Source organism: Pezoporus wallicus, unplaced genomic scaffold (genome assembly GCF_028554395.1).
Source record: "Pezoporus wallicus isolate ANWC-B61680 ecotype Strahan unplaced genomic scaffold, APGP_CSIRO_Pwel_v1 contig_6999, whole genome shotgun sequence".
Classification (NCBI taxonomy): domain Eukaryota; kingdom Metazoa; phylum Chordata; class Aves; order Psittaciformes; family Psittacidae; genus Pezoporus; species Pezoporus wallicus.
In genome coordinates, this window is record NW_026640180.1 from 2,864,915 (window position 1) to 2,878,633 (window position 13,719).

The following is a 13,719-nucleotide window of genomic DNA, read 5'->3' on the forward strand; positions in this document are numbered from 1 at the left end:
ATGTTTTCCACTTGAGGTAATTCTTTGCTCTTTGTGCTGACCAGTGCATGTCTAATATGTTTGATGTCCATGTAGCACAGTAGTTCTGGTTGCTTTAGTAGATGCATGGCTTTTAACTATCTTCTGCCAGTAAAAGCGAGCCAGGTAGGTGCCAGCTTATGTTCCCCTCTATTTCTGCTTCACAGTGCTTGTCTCCTTCCTACATGGTGCACAGGGTCACCCTGGGTTTGAGGCTAGCTTTTATCTCATGTTTTCTCAGTAGGATAATGGAAGGAATTTGTAAGGGTTAACCTTCTTGTGAATGCTCTGGCCTGCCTTGTCTCAGCCAGTCTTTTAAGACAGGTTTAAACCGGGTGTCCCTTTTCGTTCAAGAAGGGCTTTCAGGGCATTTCTTCCATGTGTCTCCATCTCCCCAGCCATGCTGCTTTGGCTTCAGAGCCTGTCCCTCCAAAAGCAGCGCCAAAGCGGTCAGCAGCAGCAGCAGTGTGGACTAGCTGGGTCTTGTTTTCTCTCAAACCATCCTGCTTTACTTCCTGAAAAGATGAGGAAGCACATATATGGTACATGCTTTTTGCTTTAATATATGCCTAGGTAGAACAAAGATGCTTCTTATTTCATTATAATAGTGTAGGCATTGCATGGCAGGTACTAACTCTATTTCCTAATCAGCTGAGAGCAGCTGTGCATCTGCCATGAGGCAAAGAGTTTTTCTGCAGCCATTTTAAACGGTTTGAGGGAAGGAAATCACATACCCAGTGGATGTGGCTCATAAGAGATGCTATTTAAAACGCAGTCACTTTCCCAGTTCTGAACAAGCCCAGTTAAGAAGCTGTGGGATAGGGGGAATTGTTTGTAAAGTGCATATATGGTCAGAAAATGACTGTGTACAAATGCTATCATCCTTCTCCAGAGATCCGAAATCTGTCTGTCTTCCAAGATATATCTGCTTTCCTTAGTTCAAAAATAAATGCTGATGACTTTTTACTTTTATTGGCTCTATAGCAGTCTGAGAAAATGAGCTGGATTCTATTCTGGTTTGTTGATTGTCAACAAAATTGTTAATTGTTTTCTAATATGAGTCAGAGAGCATGCAGCGTAGCTTCAGGTCAGGTGTCAGGTGTGGTTTGTAAAGTGGGCTGTTAGAAGAACAACTAGTTTTCTGATTGGGTATATTTGTTTTAAACATGTAGCTCAAGAGAATGTACTTTGGAGTCATTGTGAGACAAATACAAATTTCGTTGTGTCCCTTCTGCCAAACCACTTTTCATCCTATACTTGCACTACCAGGTCTTATTTCTCTCATGGAGGTTTTTGAGTATTTCTGCCAGATAGCAGCAGTTTAACTTTTTCCACCCTCGGAGCTCTTTAAAATAAAGTAGTATCTACCACTTAAATAGCAATTTGCATCCTAAGAAGATTTTGAAAGTCTCTGTTAATGCTTCTTTCCTGTAGGGAAATAGCAACGTGCATGTTTTTAAGATGAGAGCCGCGAGTGTGTTAAGTAACTTATTCTGGGCATACAAGGAATTGGGGCCATTTAATCTCAGAGTAAGTGACTTGAGCATGTAATTAACTTTCAGCTGTAAGCGTATGAACGATTGAAAATTAATTATAAAAAAGAAAAATGAACTGCAGTGTGGTTACTCCATCTGCACTAAGTCAGTCAGTACTTTGTAGAATGTGCCTGGGAAGGAGGGTTAACTCTTGGTCCTGAGGACAGGTATTTAGGTTATGTCTTTGTAATATAACATCAAAATAACCAGGCATGCTTGTCTTAGGGCAGATGAACTTGAAGTAAAAGTTGCTATCTCTTTTCAGTTCAGGTTTTCCATGAAATGCAGGGCATGATGTAAATGACAGAGGGTTTTGCTTTTGCCATAAGAATCCACTGAAGTAAGCAGTAAAAATTCTAGCAGCAAGACAGCAAATCAAGAGATGCAAGGTCATGATTGCAATTCAGTGTGAGGAAGTTGATTTCTGTGAGGAGTAATTTAATGGTTCAAAATGATGCAAGTCATCTCATGTCCAGTTTGTTTTTTTTCATAGACCTTTTCTTATCAATGTAGTTAGAAAGATGAATGGCTTAAAAAAAAACCAAGTCCCGATTTCTTTTGAATGATGACTGAATTAAGAATGCAGTTTCAGTCAGACTGAAGAGCATATCATGAGGTGGATATGATTTTGAGAACGTTCCCTAAAAACTCCTGATGTTGTTGGGTGTGAATGATGCAGTTCATTAATGGGAAGAAAAGGGGAGATTTTAGGTGTAAGGAGATTGATGCTGTGTTTGGTGTTGATCTACAAATTAATGCTAGCCTGTGCGCCCAGGCGGAGAATATAGTACATACAGTCATTCTTAAAGTATATTGAGAAACCTGACATCTAAACATTAGAGCTGAGTTTTATGCCTTCTTGTAAGCTGGAGCATAGCCACAGTGAAATAACATAAATACGGGAAATCTTCTGCAAAGGAAAAGAGAAATGAAATAGTGTAATGAGACTAATCAAATTAGTTAACCTAATAATAAATTTCAACATTAGTGAAAGTCCATTTTTATTGAAAATACATACACTCAAACACTTGCTCTCTGAAAATACTATCTGGCGTATTCTTTCTAGGTTATATTTCTCTTTGTCAAGGTGAAATTCTACTCCATAGTAAAGGAGTTATCTTAGCAATCAGGTCATTTCAGGGATTTCAGTGGCATCGGTCATGGAGCGGGATATTATTTCACATGGGTACAACTGGTAAAATTTGAGGCCATGGTGGCTGGCCTTAAGATACTTTGCTGCACAGGTCCTCCAAAGATATATGAGGTATACCTACATTTCAGTTGTTGACAGTATCATGATTGCCTTATTTATTGGCCCTCTCTCCATGCTTTTGGAAATGCCACCTTTAATTGTTCTGAATAATTGCAGTAACACCTGCTGGCAAGCCCAGAGCTGATATACTGGAAGCTTTCCTGTGGTTGACATCAGTAAACAAAACATTTGTGTCCTTACCAGATGTTTTTCATTTATTTTTCACATGAGATTTACTTAGATCTATTCTCATAGTCTGGCAAAGGCCAGCCACCTCTTTCAGGCTGTTTGCCATCAGAAAATGTATCAGCTGCGTTACTGGCACCAAACTTATTATTTATCCACAGTGTTGATTTATTTTGTGCTTTATGAATTTACTTCATCATCTTCTTTGTTCTTCTGCTTTGCAGAAGTTTGACATTTCGTATTTTTAACATTCTAATTTAAAAAAGGGTGGCGGTGAGGGGGGTCTTCTACATTCAGCCTTTAAATTATAGGTCAACCTGATGGCATTGGCTCTGGTTTTTGATCTTTACATTATTACCATCTTGGAAGCAGTGACTTTTGCTTCCATTTGCTTTTAACATTCAGAGTCTTGGCTCTTTGCTAGTTTACATTCTGTATAGTTTTACAAATTTCTGATTGCTTCCTCACTTTTCCTTTCCATTTTTTTTATTTATGTCTATGTTATATGCCACAAAGGCTTTGCTTCTCATTAAAAATAAAGGGGGGGGGGGGAATATAAAAGATTAACAAACAGCGACAAATACCCAGATGAATAGTCATACAATGGAAAGCAGTGACTCCCAAAACTATACACTGTTAAGGATATGTACTTTGAATCTTTTTTGTTCTTGGGATAATGTGTCATCGAAATAGAATTTAGATATTTAGATAATTTAGGAATTATCTAAAATAATTTCTGTTTCTTTTGACAGCAGAGATTTGAGTAAGTTGACACCTCCACATTACTTGGGACTTTATAAGTTCAGGTTTTGATTCACTGTTCTTTGGTAGGATAGCTACACTGAGTTGCTGATGCCAAAATGATTTTTCATCAGTGTACAACATGGACATATATATATAAAGTGTTTCTAGACATTTCAGACTGGACTGTGATACACAGCAGCAATGTCTTCCCTCTCTCTATCCCTCCTCTGCCAAAGAATTGCTCCCTCCTCCTAAAAAAAAAACATGCTCAGAAGCACATTTCAGCTATCACAGAATCCCAGAGGGGCCAAGCAAACCCTATTGCTTTATTAAATGCAGCAAGAAAAATGGTCTGCACGTTCTCAGTCTTTCTGCAGTGGCAGAAGAGTATTAAAACCAATACACTGTCCTTGTGTCACATTTTGCTGGACAGCTTTATAAAATGCAAATCTACAAAGTCCTGAGCATGGGCTTTTACTTCCCTGTCAGTGGGGCTAGTCAGGGCTTCTGAAGTCTCCTTACATTTGTCCAGGGTATTAACCTTATATATCCAATGCCAGAAAACCTTTTTGACTCTCTTCTAGGCTAGCTGTTACCATTTTGTACCATATTGTAGATATTCTTTCTCGTAAAGGTATTTATTTTTCATCCAGGAGAGCTTTTTTCATCAGTTAGATGTGCTTTCTACGTGACTTCTTTTGTACATGGATGTTAGTCCTCTGCCTTCGAATAAATAGAGAGGTAGATAAGTAAATGAAGGTATTTCAGTGACCCAGACTATATTAGTAAAGCTTAACTGTATTTGCCATACTAGCTTATGTACTGAATAGGCTTCCTTTGATTCCACTTAGTATTGTTAATTATACTCAACAAACAATTCTGTCCTGTGACTTTCAAAGTAGCATGGCTGTCCTGTTTGTTCTCCACTCAAATTTAAAGCAAATTCCATTGTGACTCAGGAAAAGAATCACTGCTGTTATGCTTAGTTCTCATCCTACTCGAAAGTTAAAATTATATGCACATAATGCCCTATACCAATTCATTCCTTAATATGGTAGTTTAAGCATAAACAGATCTGGTTGTATTAGCTAAGTTAATTATATACTTTCACCAGCTGTTCCTCAGTGGTGAGATATGAAGATGCTTGCTCTGATACAGTTAAGAGTTTACAGACATTCTTTCTTTTGGAAGGTTCCAGTTATAATCATCTCCAGGCTCCAATTTGTGCCGTACATGGCCATCTATATGGGTTTTTTGTACCCATTCCAACCAGCTGGGTCCTATTACTCCCGTTTGGTTCCCATTGCACCGACTTCCTGTCTGTATTACAGAATTTATTTTAATTTTTGAGCATTTAACATAAAAGTTGTTGTATGGTCTGTACATAAAAAGAAAAAAAACCAAAACAACTCCACCCCATATTCCAAAAGGTTTATTGAATTTCTGCATATTCTTACTTATACATTGTAATATCAATCCATAGGAAGACAGTATCAGAGTAAGAATGCCTCTTGTCAGAGTTCCTCCACGGAACAAAGAATGTTTTTAAAATACCTGTTTTTTTAAATCCCCATAAACCTGATTCTTACAGCGTCATAGAAGAATGCCGAGATCAATCTCCAGGGGCTGGCTGTATCCCAAGGCAGGATCCTGATATACTTAAACCGCTCTAGAGAGACACTTTTCTGACCTTTTCTTAAATTGATACATTGTCAACATTACTGGTGTCGCTAGACCACATAGTATGCAACAAGAATTTTGGGTTGCGAAGGAATGCCTGATGCTGAGTCTAAATTTGCTGTTCTCCTTCTCACTGGGAATTCATTGGCATTTAGGGGATTATTTTTCATTTCCTCAAACACTTTTTTTTTCTTTTCAAAACATTTATCTGTGTATATAAAATGTAGTAGAACATCTTTCATAGATCAAGTGTTTGCATTGCTGCCCTTCAGAGTTTAATGGTAGGTAGACAGGAATAGTTCATTACTTGTAGGCAAGAACAATTATGATGCTATCTGAAGACATACAAAAAGGCTTAGAACTTTCTATGTAAATGCATAAAGACAGAATAAGATTTAATCATGATGGTAGAGTTATTTTTCTTTGCAATCAATTAAAATTTTAATTACATGTTAGTCCCGCATGTGAACAAAATTTAGCTCTTGTAGCAAAGCAAGAAGTAGTGTCAATGTCCAACTTTCTCATTCCTCCTTTACTTTGCCCCCCAGACTAATGCCTTCTACCCCATCCTTACCTAAATCTGATGCCAGAATCTGTGTATCAGATATGTAAAATAACCTGTGCATAGACCATGCAGTCTGAATATGAGATTTTGTGCTGTGCCCGTAGACTTTTTTTCCCAGGTTCCTGGTCGTTGATACCGGTCATGTAAGAAAGCAACCACAGCCAAGCAGAAATAGGGTCAAAATGCTGCTCCATGGCAGTTACCCTGCCATTTCAAACAGCAGTATTAAATGGCTCTATTCCTGTCTCAGAAGATCATGGAGGGGATACACAGTGAGTGAGTAAATCTAGTACTTTTCACTGGGGAAGAAGGTGAACTGAGAGCTGGAGATGGATTAATTTCCATGGTCATCTAGTCTAGAGGCAAGTCCCTAAGCTATCTGCGTGTATTCATGTCTATTATATGCCCGTTGGGGTCAAGAAAGCAAGGAGAAATATGGGTCTGTGATTCCATAGACTGAAATGGCACATATGTAGAAAGCTATGCCATAAATCCTAGAATTCTGTGAATTTTTAACTTGTTAGAAGGTGAAAAGACAAAGGCACAGCAGAAAACGCTAGCTGGTTAGTCTTCTGTATAAAATCTATTCAAGGGGCAATAACAAAGTTCTGTATAAAAATTAATTAGAATATAGCACAGTCAGTTGTGATCAAAGAGCATACATTTATTGTGAAATATATGGTTGCTGGAGACAATCCATTTTTAATTTATTAGACTCCATAAATTGTTTTCTTGATAGGTTAGGAACAGAGATATATCAAGCTTAGTCACATAATGCTGGCTCTGGTAACTAGCTAAGTTAATTATAGTTTTGAAGTATATGCTTACCCTTCAATAGTGGTAGTAGATGTCAACAATGAAAATACATGGAAGTAGCTCTAGTGTGTTTTCAGGATTACAGAAGTGCTTCTAGCACAGAAGAACGTGTTGATACTAGCAAAATAAAGCCCCGTACTACTCCGATAAGGAGTGAGGGAGTACACATCATTTTCCTCTTATTGGGTGAGCAGTGCTCTCATGTTTGCAAACATTTGTCTTGGTTGCATGCTTCCCTTGCTTTCTCTCCAATGTAACTGGACTTTTTAGTTTGAACCTCATTTTATCCCAGTGCAGATTGAGTTTCCTAACAAATAATCATTCTGTGTTCCTGAGGAAACCAAATGTATTTATGTATATTACATAAAAAACCTTCATGGAGTTTTTTTAATTTTTCTGTGTCCTAGTGTAATTAATTTCCAAGTACAGCCCTTTATGAATGTCAAAGATGATCTGGTAAAGTAGAACAAGGTATTTTTCATGCATAAGAATCCTAAAATATCTGCTCAGTAAAGAGACCTGGTGGCTGAAGGATGGAGGGAACATATATGTTCTCAGATCTGTGTTTGGGTATTCAGTACAGGACATATATACCAAACTCTTCAGGAAAGCAGCATTTTTGTTTTAGGATTATTCTGATACCTTGGGCCTTTTTTATGTTGGTCAAATATCTGGTAGCAATTTAAATATAATACTCCCTTCTCCCTAGTTTAGGAAAGGAATGAGTTTCTCAAAAAGGAACTGCGTTTTGGGGATGTCCAGGTGTGCACATCTAAATCCTGTGGAAGGTTGCACAGCATCAGACTTTTGCTTTCTGGATAAATAAGCTATTGTAAATCAGCAGGCACAAAGCCAAGTTACAATAGAAGAATTTATTATAATTGAATGTAGATGGTGGATAGAATGGATAGCTTGTAATTGAAGCTAAGTGAGCAATGCCAGTAAATAATTTATTCAATGAATTTATCCTGTTTTTCTACTCAAAGATTGTCCTTACTCCCCCCATTCTCCCTTCATCCCCATGTTTTATAGCCCCTGTCTTGGATTTTTTTTGTCTAATCAGAAGGGTGAGGGCTGTCTTTGTTTTCTTACATGCTGGGCTCTGCTGACCACCATGGCATCATTACTGTTTCATGCCTTTACATCCCCAGGCTTGTGCAGCTGGGACCCCATGCTTGGGGGAAGTGTGGTGAGGTTGGTCAGGCTTTGTGTGGGATGTTCCCACCACATCTACAGCATTCAGAGATGTGGGTCTGGCTTTGACCGCTGGTGCCTGCAGGCACTGGTCTTGCCACTGCAACCAGTCCTCTGGGTGTTGAGTGACTCCCAGCACTGCAGTGTGCATCCCTTCAAGGCAAGAATTACTTAGGTCATGGGTTTGAGCTTCATTCTCTGGGTTCACAGTGGGTTTGGGCCTTCTTAACAAAGACCTTCTCAAGGCAGATAAAGGTTGTTTCTAGAGAATGAGAATAATGTCTCACTTGGGCCATTGCCATCTTCAGTACTAGGGGGTTTTCTTTTTGTGTGTGTGTTAGTTTTTTGTTTTGCTTTTTTAGGGGGTTCAAGGAGAGAGTAGAAATATTTGTGGCATACAAACTCCTGATAAAAAAAAAAGTCTTCAGTCAAAGGAATTTGTTTACTCTGCAGGAGCTTTGTTTTTAATACCATATATGTTAGCATCCTGCCTGTTGAATAAGGCTAGTCAACATGCTGAGTCCTTGCCTGTGTTCTGTCTTACTCTGCCCTTTCTTCTGTTTCCTCCCCACCTACACCCCAGCTTTTAGAACAGTGTTTTGGATTTTTGGAAGTTTTAACCAAGCTTTGTCTTTCCTCAGCAGCTCATCCCTTCTCCATCAGGACCTTGAACTACGATTATCAGATGCCTACACATTCAATTGATTCATTTTTTAACCAGTTCCCTCAAGGGCCCAAGCTAGTCCTCCGCACTTCATGTGACAGTAGATGCAGATTTTTGTAACATTTCCTCTCTATATTGCTTTGAGTAGTAAAAGAATTGAATGTCACCAGAATTAATGTTCCTAATTGATATTTGAAGTAGGACCTACTAAAACAAATTGAGCTGCTGACATCTTATACCTATTATTATTCCAGATGGGTTGCAAACTTAAGTAGGCATCACTTCACCAGGATTATGGTGGTCACAGCTTGCTTAGTGCTCAAGTAAATGGAGCTGAGACAAAATCTGGCCAGTGGCATGAACATGTGATGTTTAATTTTAAACCTTTAATGTAGTAGGAGATCCAAAATGAAGTGCTCATGGCACGTGCTCTTCCCTTCCTCCTGTGGGAGCACTGCATCAGATTAATGTACAGTGGTGAGCAGGTCCTACTGTGGTTATAAATTTGCCAAGTTTATCCTCCCCCCAGGTTCTAAATCAGGGTCTGCAGATTTTAGTATTATCATTCTGTTGTATGCGTTATCTCTTTGCCCTTCATGCTTATGCTTAGCATCATTAATATTTTGATATTAATATCAAAATCTACTGCACCATAGAATCTACTATTCCATGCCCTGTCTCACTTCTTGCTCCTTGTAGCTCTAAAGCTTCTGCTTGTACCTGTGAAAAGGGCTTTAATCCTAGCACTGTGTGCTCAGTACAAGTTTGGAGCGGTATCATACCAGATTGTCCATCTTCTCTGTGCAGCTGTTGGTCAGAGTTCATCACTGAGCATAAAATTAAGGGGCAGGTTTGATTTCTCAATGAGGCCTTCAATTTTCTTTTGACAAAAGTGGAATTGTTTGGTTTTACATAGGTAACCCAGGTACTTTTCAAAGTGACACTATTCCTCTTGAGCAACCTCAATGTTTGAGTTTAATATTAATTTATAAAAGCAAATTATTTCAGTAATAGAATGTATGAACAATAGTCTAATCTGTTCAGCAGTCCAGTGTATTTTTTCATTGATTTCTATATTAATATTGGAGCAAAGACAGTAATTTCTGTGCTTTTACAGCTGTGAAAACATGCCTATTGCAAAAAGAGACTAAACTGTACCAAAGGACTCACTGTGCCAGCAATATTTAATACTTCATTGTAGGTCCACTGTTTTAAACATCTGTCCCTCATTTGGTGTATTTTTAATACAGAATTTTTAGTGTGGGCAGAAATGTAACTGTTTATAGTAAGATGCTTTTGCTGCTACTGAGAAAAAAGCAACATAGGATCCTATGAGAAAAAATATTTGTAATGATTTATAGGATTGGGGTCATTGGCCTTAAATTGCCATTAAATTGTAAGTCATTTTTATTGAAACAAACACACTTCTAAGAACGAGAATGTGGCTGGTAAATTTTCTGTGAAGTAGATATGGAAGCTGGAAAGGGGAAATTACCATGTAGCCCCCTTGCTGTGCTGCGCATTGTGCATAAAAAAGGAAATAATTGAGTTGTTTGGGCTGAGGAGGGTGGGTTCAGCAGTATCCTGCAGTAAAAAGGAAGAATTAGGAAAAGAGCTGTGTGTGAAAGATCCTAAGGTTATGGCCACTTAGCAGTATTCTACAGGCATCACAGAATTGTTCAAGTTGGAAGGGACCTTGGTAAGTTGTCCCATCTAAAACACATCTTCAAGTAAAAAGAAGACTCCAGGGAGACCTTACAGCAGCCTTCCAAAGGGAGCCTACAAGAAATCTGGGAAGGGATTTTCTACAAGGGCATGTAATCATAGGACAAGGGGGGGTGGCTTTAAACTGAAAGAGGAGAGGTTTAGATTAGACATTATGAAGTTCTTTACTGTGAGGGTAGTGAGGCCCTGGCACAGGTTGCCCAGAGAAGCTGTGGCTGCCCCATCCCTGGCAGTGTTCAAGGCCAGGTTGAATGGGACTTTGAGCAACCTGATCTAGTGGAAGGTGTCCCTGCCCATGGCAGGGGGTTGGAACTGGATGACCTTTAAGGTCCCTTTCAATCCACACTGTTCTGTGATTCCAAGATGTACTAGAGTCTTGCTGTGAGTTACAGTCCATCATCTTGTGTAGGGGCTGGCTACAAAAGGGAGTACCAAGTGTACAGTGTAATTGTGCTACACTAGAGTAATTTCCACTAATATTTTCTGGAAGAACATTTAAATGAGTGAATGTTCACAGCTTTTTATGCATGCAGAAATTTGAAAATCCTTGTGCTAGCTTGGCTAATGTATTTGACTGTGAATATGTAACTTTTTTGTAGTGATGAATATAGAAGTCTAATACTCTTCTAAAACAAACAAACTACTTTTGATGTTAGACTTGCATAGCATGCCTGTGTATCATCCCTACAGTACTTTAAACAAGTGCGCACAAAAGCAGAAAAACCCCACAGTGGCTACCATGTATTAATTCAAATTTCTGAATCCATTGCAAGTGCCCATGCCCATCTCCTTTAAGTATTTATCAGAAATGCAATGTAGAAGAATTCCTCTGTTATACAGGTATGAGACTGCCTGACTTGTTTGTGAAAAGAGGACTTAAATTTTCTTCTGTAACAGCACAAAAAAAAGGTCTACCATTAACTGTTTGTCCTGCAGTAAAGGTGCTTGGGCACTGATCAGCTTGTTCAGATGACATTTTCCCAGATCAGCCTGCTAGAGTTATCCTGTGGATAGAGATGGTTTATCCTGAAAGGTAGGAAAATAAATACTAGATTTGGTATTTTGATTTCTAAAATGAAGAGGTCAGAAAGGGAACTCTTCGTTGGGGCTCAAGAAATCAGTGGTGAGACTCACTGACATTTTGATTACAAGGAAAAAATAGGTCTGTTTGTATATGAAGAGCACTTGAAATTATATCCACAGATACATTTATTACAGCTTTCATTTGCTCTTGTATTACATTTCAGTATAATTTCTTGATAGGGATTTACACTCTGTGTCTTTGATGAAGGGCCTGTCTGAAAGAAGGAAAATCATTTGGCTCATGTTACTGCCTCAGCTATACCTTCCTTTACCTACTTTGTATAGGTATAATACTGCCTCTGAAAATGGACTGCAACAAGGCCTCACTGGGAACCTCCAAAAACCAGGCAAAATGCTCTTCTATACCGAGGAAATGTTTCTTGAATGTGTATAGCTTTTGCTGTTGCATCGGCAGAGTGTTTCCAGTGTAATGTTAACAGGGCAGGAAAAGGATATATGTCTGAATTTATGTACAGATACTAAAAATATATAGTTCTTTTTCTTAAAAATTGAAAAAGTGTTTGTTCTGTTTGTACAGGTGCATGAGGTCCATGTGAACTATAGGAATTCAGTATCTATTATGTGGGGTTTTTTGGTTTGGGGTTTGTTTGGGTTTTTGGGTTTTCTTAAGCAGGTCTGTTCTTACAGTTTTCAGTGAAGTGGTACATGGGTCAAAATTGAACCCTTTTTAGTGCTGTACCTAACTTCAGAACACGCAAATTAAATAAATTAAAACATTAAACAGTGCACCTGATGTAGATGATAATGGTACTAGAAAAGGAAGCCAGCATGTGCCCTGCTTCATTTTCCAGAAGTCCCACAAGTGCTGGCAGGCTTCATATCTTAGTGGAAAGCCGTGTGATTCATTTTCCTTCCAGAGTTAATTCTTCACAAAACCAGGGGATTGTAAACTGAAGATTTGGTTCAATGAATGCAACACTGTTGGTTTACAAATGGCCTTTACAGTAAATTTATAATTATTTCAAATGAAATAATTATTTTGTGAACAGTAATTAAGGAATTTCGCTAGATGGAATATATGAAAGAAGAAAATCTACAGGTGCAATGTATTTTAGAATACCACTTGTCAGCTGGATCACCAATTGGTGGAAATGCCGAAAACCCATAAAACTACATTTAACATAGTTTGGGAAGGCTTGATATTAACTAAAAATATAAGTGTGGTGGGTTAACCCCTGTCTGGAAACCAGCTGCCCACGAAAGCTGCTCTATCACTCCCCTTCCTCAGCTGGACACAAGAGAGAAAGTATAACAAAAGGCCTCATGGGTTGAGGTAAGGACAGGGAGAGATCTCTCATCAATTACTGTCACAGGAAAAACAGACTTACTTGCCGAAGTTAATTTATTACCAGTCAAACAGAGTGGGATAATGAGAAACGAAAACTAAATCTTAAAAAACTTCTCCCCCACACCCCTCCGTTCTTCCCAGCTTCACTTCACTCCCAAATTCTCTACCTGCTCACCCCCAGCAGTGTCAGGGGGATGGCGAATGGGGGTTGTACTCAGTTCATCACGTGTGGTCTCTGCCACCCCTTCCTCCTCAGGGGGAGGATTCCTTACACTCTTCCAGCGTGGGGTCCCTTCCAAGGGAGACAGCTCTCCACGAACTTCTCCAGCATGAGTCCGTGTTTAGACATATGTCAAAATACATTACAGAAAAATCTGTTTTCTTTTGCATTTTTAGACTATTTACATACGCTCCACTATGGTCTCATTTCAAATAATAGATGCAGAGGGGGGTGTAAATGTGTTTCCTTTTCTAGGAACCCTGCCTACCAATGCTGAAGCAGAGTCTGGAATCATCAGGATGTGGTCAGGAGCAAAATCCCAGTTTGGGGAGGTGTAGGCAGGCTTGAGAGACTGCTGAGGTAGGAATTGTGTCTGACAAGTCCTGGTATTGGCAACCCAGTCCCCTCTGCTAGGCCTCTGTCCTCAGAGGAGCACCAGGATTAGGCCTGCAGCTGTACAGACTTAGTCACTAATTAAGAGAACCTGATTTTAATGGAGTTACATGCAGGGTTAACACTCCATATGAAGCCAATTGAGAGATTCAGACTCAACTGCCATTGGTTGTCAATGGTAAGATCTACCCTTTTGTAAAGATATCTAAAACAAATAAAAACTTTCTGAATTCTCTTTTCATGTAAAACTGGGGAAAAAAAGTTTTCCATCCCTTGCCATTGTATGCATGGATAACTGGTTCACGTACACTTCTTTTAAACATTATAGAAACAAT

At 38.9% G+C, this 13,719-nt stretch overlaps 1 protein-coding gene across 2 annotated transcripts in view; it reads left to right on the top strand.

The window, feature by feature from the left end:
• BMPR1B (bone morphogenetic protein receptor type 1B) overlaps window positions 1-13,719 on the top strand; it is a 190,690-nt gene that overhangs the window by 79,954 nt on the left and 97,017 nt on the right. The gene's annotated exons all lie outside the window — the stretch shown is intronic.